The sequence below is a fragment of the Rhinatrema bivittatum genome, chromosome 4 (genome assembly GCF_901001135.1).
Source record: "Rhinatrema bivittatum chromosome 4, aRhiBiv1.1, whole genome shotgun sequence".
NCBI classification, from domain to species: Eukaryota; Metazoa; Chordata; class Amphibia; order Gymnophiona; family Rhinatrematidae; genus Rhinatrema; species Rhinatrema bivittatum.
In genome coordinates, this window is record NC_042618.1 from 152,417,473 (window position 1) to 152,432,261 (window position 14,789).

The window sequence follows — 14,789 nt, forward strand, 5'->3', positions numbered from 1 at the left end:
CAGTACTTACTGATTCTTTCTGGCCACCAGCAAGCTGATCCTCACCTCTCAGTGCTCAACTTTATAAAACAAGGCAAAATGGTGAGACGGACAGTGAAATGCTAAGAGAAATTAGGGAAGCTAACCAAACTAGTAGTACAGTAATAATAGGAGATTTCAGTTACCCCAATATTGACTGGGTAAGTGAAACATCAGAGCATGCTAGAGAGATAAAGTTCCTGGATGGAATAGATGACAGTTGTATGGAGCAATTGGTTCAAGAACCAACAAGAGAGGGAGCAATTTTAGATCTAATTCTCAGTGGAGCACAGGATTTGGTGAGAGAGGTAACACTGGTGGTGCTGCTTGGAAATAATGATCATAATATGATCAAATTTGAATTCATGACTGGAAGGGGGACAGGAAGTAAATCCATGGCTCTAGCGTTAAACTTTCAAAAGGGAAACTTTGATAAAATGAAAATAGTTAGAAAAAAACTGAAAGGTGCAGCTACAAAGGTAATAAGTGTGCAACAGGCGTGGACATTGTTAAAAAAACCAACCCATCCTAGAAGCACAGTCCAGATGTATTTCACACATTAAGAAAGGTGAAAGGAAGGCAAAATGATTACCGGCATAGTTAAAAGGTGAGGTGAAAGAGGCTATTTTAGTTAAAATTTAACCAAATTACAATGTAGATCTCTAAGTTACCATGTTATAATGTGTTCTCCTTTGTCATTCCTCAGATTTAAGTTCTTAAAAGTCTCTGTTTCTTTGTTTCAATGTAATAATAATAAGACATCTTGTCATATTATGCCATGAGTTAAATGTAAACTGATGTGATATACCCCAATGAATGTCGGTATATAAAAACAAACAAATAAATAAATAAAAGATCTTCATTTTAAAATTGGAAGAAGGATCCATCAGAAGAAAATAGGATAAAGCATAAGCATTGGCAAGTTAAATGTAAGACATTGATAAGACAGGCTAAGAGAGAATTTGAAAAGAAGTTGGCCACAGAGCAAAAACTCACAATAAAAACTTTTTAAAATATATCTGAAGCAGAAAGCCTTTGAGGGAGTAAGTTGGACCATTAGATGATCAAGGGGTTAAAGTGACACTTACAGAAGAGAAGGCTATCGTGGAAAGATTAAACAATTTCTTTGCTTCAGTGTTTACTGAAGTGGGTGTGGAGAGAGACCTATTCTGGAGAAGATTTTCATGGGTCACATCAACTGAACCAAATCACGGTGAACCTGGAAGATGTGGTAGGCCTGATTGACAAACTGAAGAGTAGTAAATCACCTGGACTGGATGGTATACACCCCAGGGTTCTGAAAAAACTAAAAAAATGAAATTTAAGACTTATTTCAGTTAATTTGTAACCTATCATTAAAATAATCTGATGTACCTAAAGATTGGAAGATGGCCAATGTAACCCCTACATTTAAAAAGGGATCCAGGAGTGATCCGTGAAACTATAGACAGGTGAGCCTGACTTCAGTGCTGGGAAAAATCATGGAAACTGTTACAAAGAATAAAAACACAAAAATTTAGATAGGCATGGTTTGATGGGATATAGCCAACATGGATTTACTCAAAGGAAGTCTTGCCTCACAAATCTGTTTTTTTGAAGGTGTGAATAAACATGAACAAAGGTGAACCAGTAGATGTGGTGTATTTGGATTTTCAGAAGGCATTCGACATTGTCCCGCATGGGGAGGCTTCTAAGAAAACTAAAAAGTCATGGGATTGAAGGCGATGTCCTTTTGTGAATTGCAAGCTGGTTAAAAGACAGGAAACAGAATGTAGGATTAAATGGTCAGTTTTCACAGTGGAAAAAGGTAAACAGTGGAGTGCCTCAGGGATCTGTGCTTGGACCAGTACTTTTTAATATATTTATAAATGATCTGGAAAGGGATACGAAGAGTGAGGTGATCAGATTTGCAGCTGACACCAACATCAACATTGAAATTCCATCTATCATACTAGGAGATTTCAATCTCCATGTCGATGCTACCCCACTCTCCCCCTCTTGTGATGCATTCCTCACCACCCTCCAAGCACAGGGCCTCAGACAAATTGTCTCCTCCCCAACTCATCAAGCTGGACACTCCCTCGACCTCATCTTCATCAACCACTGCTTTCTGCCTCCCCACCCTCCCACCTGCTCCCCAGTACCTTGGTCTGACCACTTCCTCATAGAAGCCTCCCTATCACTCTCTACCCCTACTAACCCCACCCCCACAAGCAACATTACCATTACCTTCAGGAAACCCTGCCCAGGAGATGAACTTGCACTTGCAATCTCCAACGCTGTTACAAACCTTGACTGCTCCAACCCTGAAGCTGCCATCACCTCCTGGTTCAACATAACTCTTGAAATTGCCGACAAGCTATGCCCCATGTCCAGACGAGAAATACGACAATCCACAAAAAAACCACCAACCAAGGTACTCAGCAGAGCTAAGAGTTTTAAAAAACAATCTTAGGCAGCGTGAGAGAATCTGGCGCAAAGCTCCCTCACCCCAACTTGCCTCAAGCTATAAAACCGCCCTTCACCACTACAGAACAACCACACTCAAAATCAAGCGAGACTTCTACTCTACCAAGATCCACCAATACATGTACAACCCGAAAGCCCTCTTCACCTATGTATCTGACCTCACCAAGCCCTCCCAACCCCCTATCCCTGACAACGAAGCCGCTGCTAGAAGTGAAGAAATCGCCCAATACTTCCTCACAAAAATCTCTAACATCCTCCTCAGATTCCAACACCTTTCCCCATTAACCCCCCTCCCCCCCGCAGCCTACCCCTGCCAACTGTACCCTTCACACTCTTGACCTGACTTCCACCAAAGAAGTGGAATCCATCCTCAGAAAACTTAGACCTGCAACCCATCCCTCAGACACCATACCCACAAAAACCCTCCTCTCCATCCCAAACTCCATTGCCAAACCCATTGTCGACATTATCAACTCCTCTCTCTCCTCAGGCTCCGTCCCAGATGCCCTCAAACAAGCGATAGTAAAACCCCTCCTTAAAAAACCCTCACTAGACCCCAAAGACCCTTCCAACTTCCGCCCGATCTCAAATCTGCCCTTCATTTCCAAGATTATGGAAAAGATTGTAAATATCCAACTTACTGAATACCTTGACAATAACAATGTACTGCATCCTGCCCAATTTGGTTTCCGCAAATCCCTTAATACTGAAACACTCCTACTCTCACTCACGGACCACATTCTCAGAGGCATGGATCAGGGCAACTGCTACCTCCTTGCTCTTCTTGACATCTCAGCTGCCTTTGACACCATCAATCACAACTACCTCATCAACCGTTTGACCGAAATAGGTATCTCAGGCCTAGCCCTGCTTTGGTTCAAATCCTATTTATCCAACAGAAAGTTTGCCATCAAAATAGGAAATGCCAAATCTGCTCTCTACCCCTTATCCCAAGGTGTCCCCCAAGGCTCCTCGCTCTCTTCTACTTTATTCAATATTTACCTCACACCCCTCTGTCAGTTTCTCACAGACCTTGGCCTCAAATTCTTCCTCTACGCAGACGATGTGCAAATCCTTATCCCCATCCACAACTCGCTCTCTGATGCCCTTGCATTTTGGAACACTACCCTTGCCTCTATAAATGACTTTCTCTCTAACATCCACCTTGCCTTAAACTCCTCCAAAACGGAGCTGTTACTACTCTCTCAACACCAACCCCCCAAACCCCTGATTTCCAATGACCCAGCATTCAACCCCATATCATCCCAACCCTCTGTTAAAGACCTTGGAGTAATTTTAGACCAACAACTCAATCTAAAAAAACAGATCAACTCCATCCTCAAAGAAGGTTTTTTCAAGCTCAATGTTATAAAGAAACTTAAACCCCTCCTCCACTATCATGACTTCCGCACTGTCATCCAAGCTACTCTCTCTTCTAAGCTAGACTGCTGCAATGCCCTTCTCCTCGGACTACCCGCTTCCACCACGAAACCCCTACAAATGTTCCAAAATGCCATCGCCAGGATTATTGCTAACTCACGGAAATCAGACCACATTACTCCCATACTCAAAGACCTCCACTGGCTCCCCATAACATCCCGCATCCTCTTTAAAACCTTAACCATAATACACAAATCCATCTACTCCTACAACTCTAACTGGCTAGATGAACCCTTTTTCCCCGTACGCTCTGACCGACCCACGCGTTCTGTCAACAAAGGTACCCTAACAGTACCTCCTATCAAAAAAGCCCACCTGTCCACTACAAGGGATCGCGCTCTCTCCATTGCAGGCCCTAAACAATGGAACTCCCTCCCGACTACACTCAGACTTGAGCCATGCTACTCCAAATTCAGAAAAAAACTAAAGACATGGCTCTTCCGACAGGCCTTCCCAGAATAAATTGTCTCCATTCACCTTACTCTTCTCAACCCCCTCGAACAATCCTCACATAAGCGACGCTCAAATTGTACACTGTTAATAGCCTCCTGTAAATACTGTATATAGTCCTTTGTAATTAATTTTCCTGTTTATCTCTCAAAGTTGATGTTCCCTCTCCTTCATCTTACTGCACTATGTATTTACTCCCTCCCTTTCCCCTCCCTGTTAATTGTATTTTCAATCTTTCAGTTACAATGTAAACCGGTATGATGTTTGCATACTAATACCGGTATATAAAAATTTTAAATAAATAAAATAAAATAAATAAATGTAGCATAGTTAAATCTCAAGCGGATTGTGATGAATTGCAAGAGGACCTTGCGATTCTGGAAGATTGGACTTCCAAATGGCAGATGAAATTTAACGTGGACAAGTGCAAAGTGATGCATGTAAGGAAAAGTAACCCTTGCTATAGTTACACAGTTAGGTTCTATCTTAGGAGTTACCATCCAGGAAAGAGATCTAGGTGTCATAGTGGACAATACATGATGTCACTTTACTCTCTGTTGCCTCAGGTGCAAACTTAGATTGTAAACCCTCTGAGGATAGGGAAATACCCACAGTACCTGAATGTAATCTGCTTCGAAGTGCCAAAAAGCAGAATATAAATCTAAATAATGGTTTTACATTGAAATTGTCTCTTCAGTGTGCTGTGGTGATCAAAAAAGCAAACAGAATGTTTGGAATTATTAGGAAGGAAATGGCATATAAAACGGAGGATGTCATCATGCCTCTGTATCGCTCCATGGTGAGACCGCATCTTGAATACTGTGTGCAGTTCTGTTCACCGCATCTCAAAAAGGATATAGCTGTACTGGGGAACGTGCAGAGAAGGGCGACCAAAATGATAAGGGGCAATGAACGACTGCCCTATGAGGAAAGGCTAAAGAAGTTAGGGCTGTTCAATTTAGAGTACAGACAGCTGAGGGGGGATATGATAGAAGTCTACAAAATCATGAAAAGATTTGTACAAGTTAATGTAAATTGGTGTTATATACTCTCTCAGATAATAGGAGGTCCAGGGAGCACTCCATGAAGTTAGCAGGTAGCTCATTTAAAGCAAATCAAAGGCAATTGTTTTTCACTCAGCACATAGTTAAGCTCTAGAATTCATTGCCAGAAGATGTGGTCACAGCAGTTAGTATAAGTTTATTTATTTATTTTATTTAAAAACTTTTCTATACCGTCGCTAAGTTGTATATCATCGCAACGGTTTACAAATAGGCACATAGACTAAGGTTAGTAAATCTAGGATATCGTACATTCTAACAGGTGCCAATAAAGTTTGGTTACAATTTCATAAATAAAATCATTATTTGAGTAATGTTGGTCATGTCCAGGTATATTATTGAGTTACTATCTCTTTGAGATATTACTTCTTAAATGTGGATTGAGTAAATTCATTCTCATCTGCATTATTCTGTACTTTCAATCTCTACCCTCCACACTCTTTAGTGAAGGCTTTTTTAAAGAGCCATGTTTTTAAATTTTTCTTAAAAGTTTTGAGATTATTCTGTAATCTGAGTTCAGGGGGCATTGTGTTCCATAGTATGGGCCCAGCCAATGATAAAGCCCTTTCTCTCACTTGGGTTAATTTTACTGACTTTACTGAAGGGATTATTAGTGGTGCTTTGTTTGCTGAGCGGAGGTTTCTTTGTGGAACGTGTACTCGTAAGGCTGTGTTTAGCCAGTCTGCTTCTTTATCATATATTAGTTTGTGTATGGTACATAAGGCCTTGTATTTTATCCTGTATTCGATGGGTAACCAATGTAAGTCTGCTAGAGTTTTGGTTATATGGTTCCTCCTCTTTTTCCCGTCAGTATTCTGGCTGCAGTATTTTGAAGTATCTGGAGCGGTCTTATCGATGTGTTTGGGAGTCCTAGTAAGAGTGCATTGCAGTAGTCAGTGCTGGAAAAGATAAGTGTTTGCAATACAGTTCTGAAGTGGGCGGGTGTGAGTAATGGTTTCAATCTTCTGAGGACCATAAGTTTTGCATAGGCATCTCTTACTTTTATAGATATGTGTTGCTTCAGGTTGATTTCTGGGTCCATTATTACTCCCAGATTCCTTACTTTTTCGGCTAGCTCAATTTTTTGGTTATTTCTTAGGGTAATCGGTGTTTGAATGATTTCAGTATGTTTTCTCTCTAGGTGAAGGAATTCAGTTTTGTCAATGTTGATTTTGGTTTAGTAGTTGTTTAATTATGTCTAGGTATATGTTAGCTAGACTTAATGTTTTTTCAATTGTGTCGTCTATTGGTAGAATTAATTGAATGTCGTCTGCTTAAATGTAATGTATTATCCCTAGGCCTGCCAGCAGATGACATAAGGGTAGCATATATATGTTAAAGAGGGTAGCAGACAGTGCTGAACCCTGGGGTACTCCTGTTTCAAGTTTAAATTTTTCTCATAATGAGTTTTTTATCTGGACTTGAAAGAACCTGTTGTTTAGGTAGGATCTGAACCAGTTTATTGTAAGTGGGTTTAAAAAATGTTTGGATAAGTTCCTAGAGGAAAAATCCATAAACTACTGTTATTATAATAAGCAATAGCAGCTTGTGATTTATCTAATGTTTGGGTACTTGCCAGGTACTTGTGACTTGGATTGGCCACTGTTGAAACAGGATACCAGGCTTGATGGACCCTTGGTCTGACCCAGTATGGCATATCTTATGTTCTTATGTAAGACATTATAATCCAGCAGGGTGCACCATGTGCGATGCAACTTTGAATTTCACAAACACATCTTTTATGTTAAAGATACAATGAAGGCCTTTGGCTGTCTGGCTAACACAAATAACTTGGTTTCTTCCTGGTGAAAGATCTTCAAGCAGGCAAGAAACTGCAGGGAAAATTTCACCCCTTTTCTAAACAATTGCATACAATAGGGAGTGAATTATTTTCTGGCAGTTTGCATCTTAGCTGAAAAATCTGCAAAAACCAGGATCTTATTATTTTCATATTTTATTTGAGGTTTTGAGGTAGGCTGCTAGGATTTTTACCTTATCAGTACAATTTAAATATTTGACAATGACCTGGCAAGGTTTACCCCTAGGACTAAACAATTTGAACTGTCAAATACCTGAGCCGAAGATGATTCTTCACCCACTTACTTTAGGGTTGTGTACCAGGGCCATTTCAAAAAGGCACATGGCACTCTGGCCCAACAGTCCCTCTACTGCTTTCCAGTCTCCAGGGATTACTCCCTGCTGTCCAAGAGGAGACTCCCTGCCCTTATCTTCTGGTCCTGCCTATGGGCCCCAAAATCTTAAATCTGGCCTTGAGAATAGGCATTTACTGAATCCCCTACCATGAATCTCACCACTGAAAGAAATATAAATTGAAAGTTCTAGACTGGCTTTTCCTGCTATGGTAGGCAGTACTATACTCCAAAAATATGAAAAATGTCATTGCAGTGAGGTACACAAATTTATAGTAAGAACAATGCAAAAAAATAATACATTTTGTTTGTCATGTGTTATCACTCCAGACACTGTGTGTTCAGATTATTGTGTTTTAGGTCTAAATCTGAGCCTGCCCATCCGTTTACTTCACTTGTTCAGCTCCATTGCTCCCTACTTTGTGCTTTATCTCATCTTCACTATATCTCTGCTCCCTCCTATCACCTGCTCTCTGGCTCTCCTTTCTCTACCATATCCATTCTGAATCTTGCTATTCTCTCTCCTTATCCTTCCTGTTCAGGACTGATGCTAACCTAACTTATTATTATTCCTCCTCTGATTTTCTTTCTCCATCCCCCAGCTTCACCTCTTAATCCTTATCACATCCTCTCTGCTGTTGTCTCACCCCTACCATCATGCTTTCTTGGACACCTTGTCTTTATCTCCTCTCACAAATTTCCACAGTGTTCAAGAGATTATTAATGGCAGCACAGGAGTGATGTTAAATGTAGGTGCTTTCTGTCCCATGGTGTCCCATCTTATCTCCTGCTTGCACTTCCATCTAACCAAGAGGTATACACCACAGAGGGGGTGTATTACTTTGGGTACAGACAGAGGCAGTGCTTTTATTGATCCCCTCCCACATACTGGCACAGCTGCTTTCCTGTGTTCTGTGGGCTTCCTTCAGTTTTCAGCTGCTGGCAAGATGGCCTTCTGCTCACACAGTCTTTGGCGGCAGTTGGGATGGGCTCCACCATCCATTGGACATGAATGAGAAAATATTAACACATTATCACCTGACTTTTTCCTAAGATAAGCAGGATGTTAAAATCCTCACAGGTGGGTGCTATCATTAGACAGAGCCCCGATTGCAAACTTCAACTTAACATCATCTAGAACTTTCAGAAGCTCTTCTGAGTATATGCAGCATTGTCCCGTATCAGGAGTGTTGTACGGGTACCTTCTGCATTCATTTTATTCCACAGAACCTATTGGTTCATCTTTCTCTGAATTTTCCTCCTTACCAAAAAAAAAAAAATCTCCCTTTTCACATTTTTCTGTCTGGGATCCTCTAGTCAAGGTAGTTTCATCTCCCTCTTACCTCCTTAATTTGGTTTGCAATCTTCTAAGTTTTGTTTTTTTTTCCTATGGCCACATTGGTACTAATCAGGGCATTTTTGATTCAACATCTAGTAGTTTGATTTTACATTGGCTATTTTTTGTTCAGTGTTAACCGAACAGATGACATCTAGTAACTTCTTAAAGTGCCCCAAGAGAAGGCTGCTCATTGTCGAGAGTATAGAGGAATGTGACAGCCTCCAAAGGTCCAAGTTACAGCAATACATCTCAGGTAACTCAGGAGGATGTGACCTTTCCTTCTGCCCCCACCATCCCTTGTTGGTATTGACAGTTTTTGAAGAATAGCTTAACAAGAAGATTCAGGAGGTCTTGATGAGTCATTTGGCTCAATTTTGGTATACCAGGATCAACACTGATGCAGACTGAGTTCTAATCTATTCTAGAGGCTCTCTGTGCTCTGGCAGCTATGGCATTGAACATAAGAATATAAGAAATTGCCATACTGAGTGAGATCAAGGGTCCATCAAGCCCAGCATCCTGTTGCCAGCAGTGGCCAAACCAGGCTACAAGTATCTGGCAAGTACCTAAACACTAACTAGATCCCATGCTACTGATGCCAGTAATAGCAGAGGCTATTCCCTAAGTCAGCTTGATTAATAGCAGTTAATGGACCTCTCCTACAAGAACTTATACAAACCCAGCTACACTAACTGCACTAACCGCATCCTCTGGCAACAAATTCCAGAGCTTAATGGTGTGTTGATGCCAGCAACTGGAAGGGTAATGGTCTTTATGCTACCTGCAGCATTGTCTATCTCCAGTACATTAGGAGGGGAAGCTTTCCAAATGCATTAGGATACATTGGAGTCTATACCCCTACCCCCACCAACTCAAATCCTTTCAAAGCTTTTGATAGAGAGACAGGTGTACATGCAGATTACATCACTAACCTAGCCATCAGAGTCTGAGGATTCTTGGGGGTGTGACTTGAATCTGAGAAATTTTCTAAACAAGAAGAGTCCACAGATCAAGGAGTAACCTAGTGGTTAAAGTAATGGACCATAAACCAGAGAAACTAGGGTTCAAAAACCACTGATGCTCCTATTACCTTTGTCAAGTCACATCACCCTCCATTGCCTCAGGTACAACACTTTCCCCTAGATTTATAAAAAATGCTATAAATATAGCAGAAATAGCATTCTCGATTATAAAAAAAAAAAAAAAAAAAAAGGGGGGGGGGGGCCGTCGTTAAGCTAATTTCCTTGCTCCCCGCATTTCATAGGTAATTTCCACAAGGTGCGATGCGATATTTTTTGCTCCATGCACTGATTAATACACCGTGGGTGCATTACCAGGAAAAGGTTTTTATTGCATATGCCGTTCAGTGAGAGAGAGAGCGAGCGCTTTTACATAGGCTTCAATATGTCATTCTGTATTTATACCACTGTAAGAGGGGACACTTTTAACTCGGAGTGGGGTTTGGGTGTGGTAGTTATGGGGAGGGATTTACATATACCATAGGAGGTACAAACAGGAAAGTACAAGAGAGTGCATTGTACAAATCTACTCCTCTTGTACTTTTCATCAATTGAAATGACAGAAAATCTTCAGTAATGTGTACTCTCCTGTTCATACCTCCTACTGTGTATGTAAACCCCTTCCCAAAACTACCCCACTCCGACTTAAAAGTCCCCCCTCTTACAGTGGTATAAATACAGAGTGACATATTGAAGCCTATGTAAAAGCGGGATGGAACAGCTCCCCTATGAGGAAAGGCTGAAGAGGTTAGGGCTGTTCAGCTTGGAGAAGAGACAGCTGAGGGGGGATATGATTAGAGGTCTTTAAGATCATGAGAGGTCTTGAATGAGTAGATGTGACTCGGTTATTTACACTTTCGAATAATAGAAGGACTAGGGGGCATTCCATGAAGTTAGCAAGTAGCACATTTAAGACTAATCTGAGAAAATTCTTTTTTACTCAACGCACAATAAAGCTCTGGAATTTGTTGCCAGAGGATGTGGTTAGTGCAGTTAGTGTAGCTGGGTTCAAAAAAGGTTTGGATAAGTTCTTGGAGAAGAAGTCCATTAATGGCTATTAATCAAGTTTACTTAGGGAATAGCCACTGCTATTAATTGAATCAGTAGCATGGGATCTTCTTAGTGTTTGGATAATTGCCAGGTTCTTGTGGCCTGGTTTGGCCTCTGTTGGAAACAGGATGCTGGGCTTGATGGACCCTTGGTCTGACCCAGCATGGCAATTTCTTATGTTCTTATGCTCTCTATTTCTCTTCCCAAACAGCATATGCGATAAAAAAAAAAAACCTTTTTCCTGGTAACGCATAGCTGTTGCAGGCACAACGCACACAAAAAAGGTGTAGTTGTTTCCGGCCTTAAAACCCACATAGCTGTGCATTACTCGATCGCATTTGACGTTAGGAGCTGCTCATTTCCATTAACTCTGCCCAAACTCCTCGCACTTGCATAATCAAATGTTGCATTTACATACTAACACGCGTCATGCTGTTGACCACGGACATTAAGGCCTAAACGCTAGCATTGAGCCCCTAACATGAAATGATAAATGACCCTGTTAGATTGTAAACCCTCTGGGGACAAGAAAATACCTACAGCATCTGAATGTAATCCACTTTGAAGTGGCTGAGCAGTCATGAAAGGCAGAATATAAATTTAGAAAAAGAGAAAAGTTATCTGAGGACCTTTCTTTCTCTGATTTTGTAAAGCAAATGTGTAAAGATATTCCATTTGATTTGGAGAAGGAGGCAGAATCCAGGGCTCAATTTTTGGATATTCTCCAATTTTTCAGTCTCCAAAAGAAATCATGGCAGTGCCTATTCATGATATCTTTAAGGAGGAATCCAGTTAACAAGAAGTTGAATGCAATGTATTGTGTCCAAAAATTGCTGGATTTGACAAATAGCTTCTTCACAAGTTTGTAGTAGTTGAATCAGCTCTCACAAAGTCCAAAACACACTCCTTGATATCCCTTGAGAGAGAATCTCATATACTTGACACTTTCTCCTAAAAGTATTACCAGAATGCTATGCCTGCATCTCACATAGCATACTATATCTTTGAGTGGGACATTCTGGAAAGATCAAGGCCCTCTTAGATGATCTTCAAGTCTTCTGATGACCTAAAACCACTCATGGACAAAGGGTTTATAAAGTCATGAAAGGACTTGAATGGGTAAATGTGAATCGTTATTTACTCTTTCAGATAATACAAGGACTATGGGGCACTCCATAACATTAGAAAGTAGCACATTTGAAACAAATCAAAGAAAAGTTTTCACTCAACGCACAATTAAGCTCTGGAATTTGTTGCCAGAGGATGTGGTTGAGACAGTTAGTATAGCTGAATTTAGAAAAGTTTGGCTACGTTCCTGGAGGAGAAGTCCATTACCTGCTATTAATCTTGTTGACTTAGGAAATAGCCACTGCTTATTACCGGCATCAGTAGCATGGAATCTATTTAATGTTTGGGTACTTGCCAGATACTTGTAACCTGGATTGCCACTGTTGGAAATAGGATGCTAGGCTTGATGAACCCTTAGTGTGACCCAGTATGGCAACTTCTTATGTTCTTAAGGGTCAGGAGTGTAGAAAACAGTCCGTTCAAGCTATGATGTTTTTGCATCGAGACCCGCTACCATAGGAATCAGCACACACAGATTCTTATGGCCATGAACTTCTGACCCCAGAGCAGATGTGCAAAACAGGCTTACTGACATGCCCTGTAAGGGCGCTCACCTCTTCAGAGAAGAAGTCAGAGAGGAGTGGATCAAATAGAAGATCATGTCTCCATGCCTCAGACTCTGGCTCTCTCTCTTTCTACACTATACCACCCATAGAGAAAATACAAACATTTTTATAAATCAATATTATTTATTAATCAAATGTCACATCTTTTATCTAGACAAATATTGATTTATAAAAATGTTGTATTTTCTCTATGGGTGATATAGTGCATTAATATAGGAGAAAATAAAATTGTGTCTCTCTTTCTAGTCATTTCTGATCCACCTTTCCTCCTCATCCAGAAGATACGTCTATCTTCTGATGAGGTGTTATTCTCTCACCCCCCCCCCCCCCCCCTCGATCCCATCAACAACAGGTTCCTTGCTTTCACCCTAGACAGCAGAGGAACCCAGATTGTAATCCTAACCAAAACCCAGGATGGGAAGCCAGTATCCCATTGTTCATACTAGAGAACCACTCTGTTCGTAGAAGGCTAAGATTTTACATACATTTTTGGCCCAGTGTAACCTTAGGCAGCTGGATTGTCATCATTAGGAACAGGTACATATGTCATCAATTGGGAAACCCAACAAATTGCCCAATAAGAGTTGATCACCCTGTCAGCATCAGGAGCTATTTCTAAAGGAGCTGTTCTCTCTCTTGGCGACCAAAGCTGTTGAACACATCCCATCAGGGGAATGAGGGCAGAGATTTTTACTCTAAATATTTCCTGATACCAAAGAAAATGGGAGGACTGTATCCAATCTTAGACTTAAGGGCCTTGAACAAGTACTTAGGAAAAGAGAAGTTCAAGATGATTTCCCTGGGCACGCTAATTCTCTTTCAACAAATACATTCAAGTTACAGGAAGTATCTCAGATTCATAATAAGGGAGCTCAGCCTCCAGTACTGCATTCTACCATTCAACCTAGTATCTGCATGACGAGTATTTTCACAAAATGTCTAGCAGTTGTTGCTGTGCATCTAAACCTACATGTGGTGCATGGTTTTCCCTATCTGGGACTGACTTTAAGATCACTTCTCAAGAAGGTATAAATGACTCAATGTGCAAAATCATTCAGGTGCTAGAGTTTGTCATAAATTATCCCAACTCCCTTCTGAGTCTGTCACCTCAGTTGGAATTTATTGGAGCTCTAGTAGACACAACTCTGGTAAAGGTCTTTCTTCCACAAGACAGAGCGATCATTGTGGTGTCCTCTGTGGAAGAATTAAAATCAGCAGACAGTATGGGACATGCTGTGAATCAATAGAATACTTAACACCCTTAGCATGTATATATGTATGTGTGTATGTATGTATGTATATATATATATATATATATATATATATAGACAATGTGTGTGTGTGTATATCTTTACAGGAATAAGATGGCTACCAGCAGGAAGTATAGGCCATATAGATAGGAGAACTAGCCAGAGTCCCAGGAGCCCACCAATGCCTTCTGCTGGTGGGAGGTGATAACCACTCACTGGGGCCTCTGTGTCCCTGTGCAACAACACCTGTTACTTGGGACAATCATGTACATGATCAGTAGAGCTTCTGAAAGATCTAGAAGCTATAAAGTCAAAGCTTCTGACCAGACCTCTGTCTGATGGTGTCATGCTTCTGTGAGGACCTCTATCCTGCTGTTATCGGAGAATACCTATTACATAATAAGTAACTTTCACTTTCCTAGCATGACTGTGTGGTGGACTTGCACTGCTGCCTGCCTGTACAAGGTTTTAGTGGACTGCTGTGCTCCTAATTCTATGCTAAAGTTCAATACAATGGAGCCTGTGTGCGCTGGCGTATGCATGGATGTTGGGTCTCGTAGGAATCATTGAAGTCCTTAATCGCACAACTCTGATGTCTTGACTGCTGCACTGCATTGGATAATGAAAGTGGAAAAGCCTATGCAACTCACTGTAAATGTTTTGAAGTTCAAATGTAAATTTCTTTGACAATGTTAAATTTGTATTATAGTTCTGCATTTCTGCTCAGGGAAATAAAAATAATATACTATTGATGCCTGAATCTCCAATTCGCTTTCATTTTCCTCTTTGGATCATTACATTTGCAAAATAAAGCCACAGGCTTGACCTGCCTTTTTGAGCTAGTTTCTT

General features: G+C 40.8%; 1 protein-coding gene across 4 annotated transcripts in view; it reads left to right on the top strand.

The window, feature by feature from the left end:
* Positions 1–14,789, top strand: part of STRN3 (striatin 3) — a 349,837-nt gene that overhangs the window by 112,982 nt on the left and 222,066 nt on the right. The window lies entirely within an intron of this gene.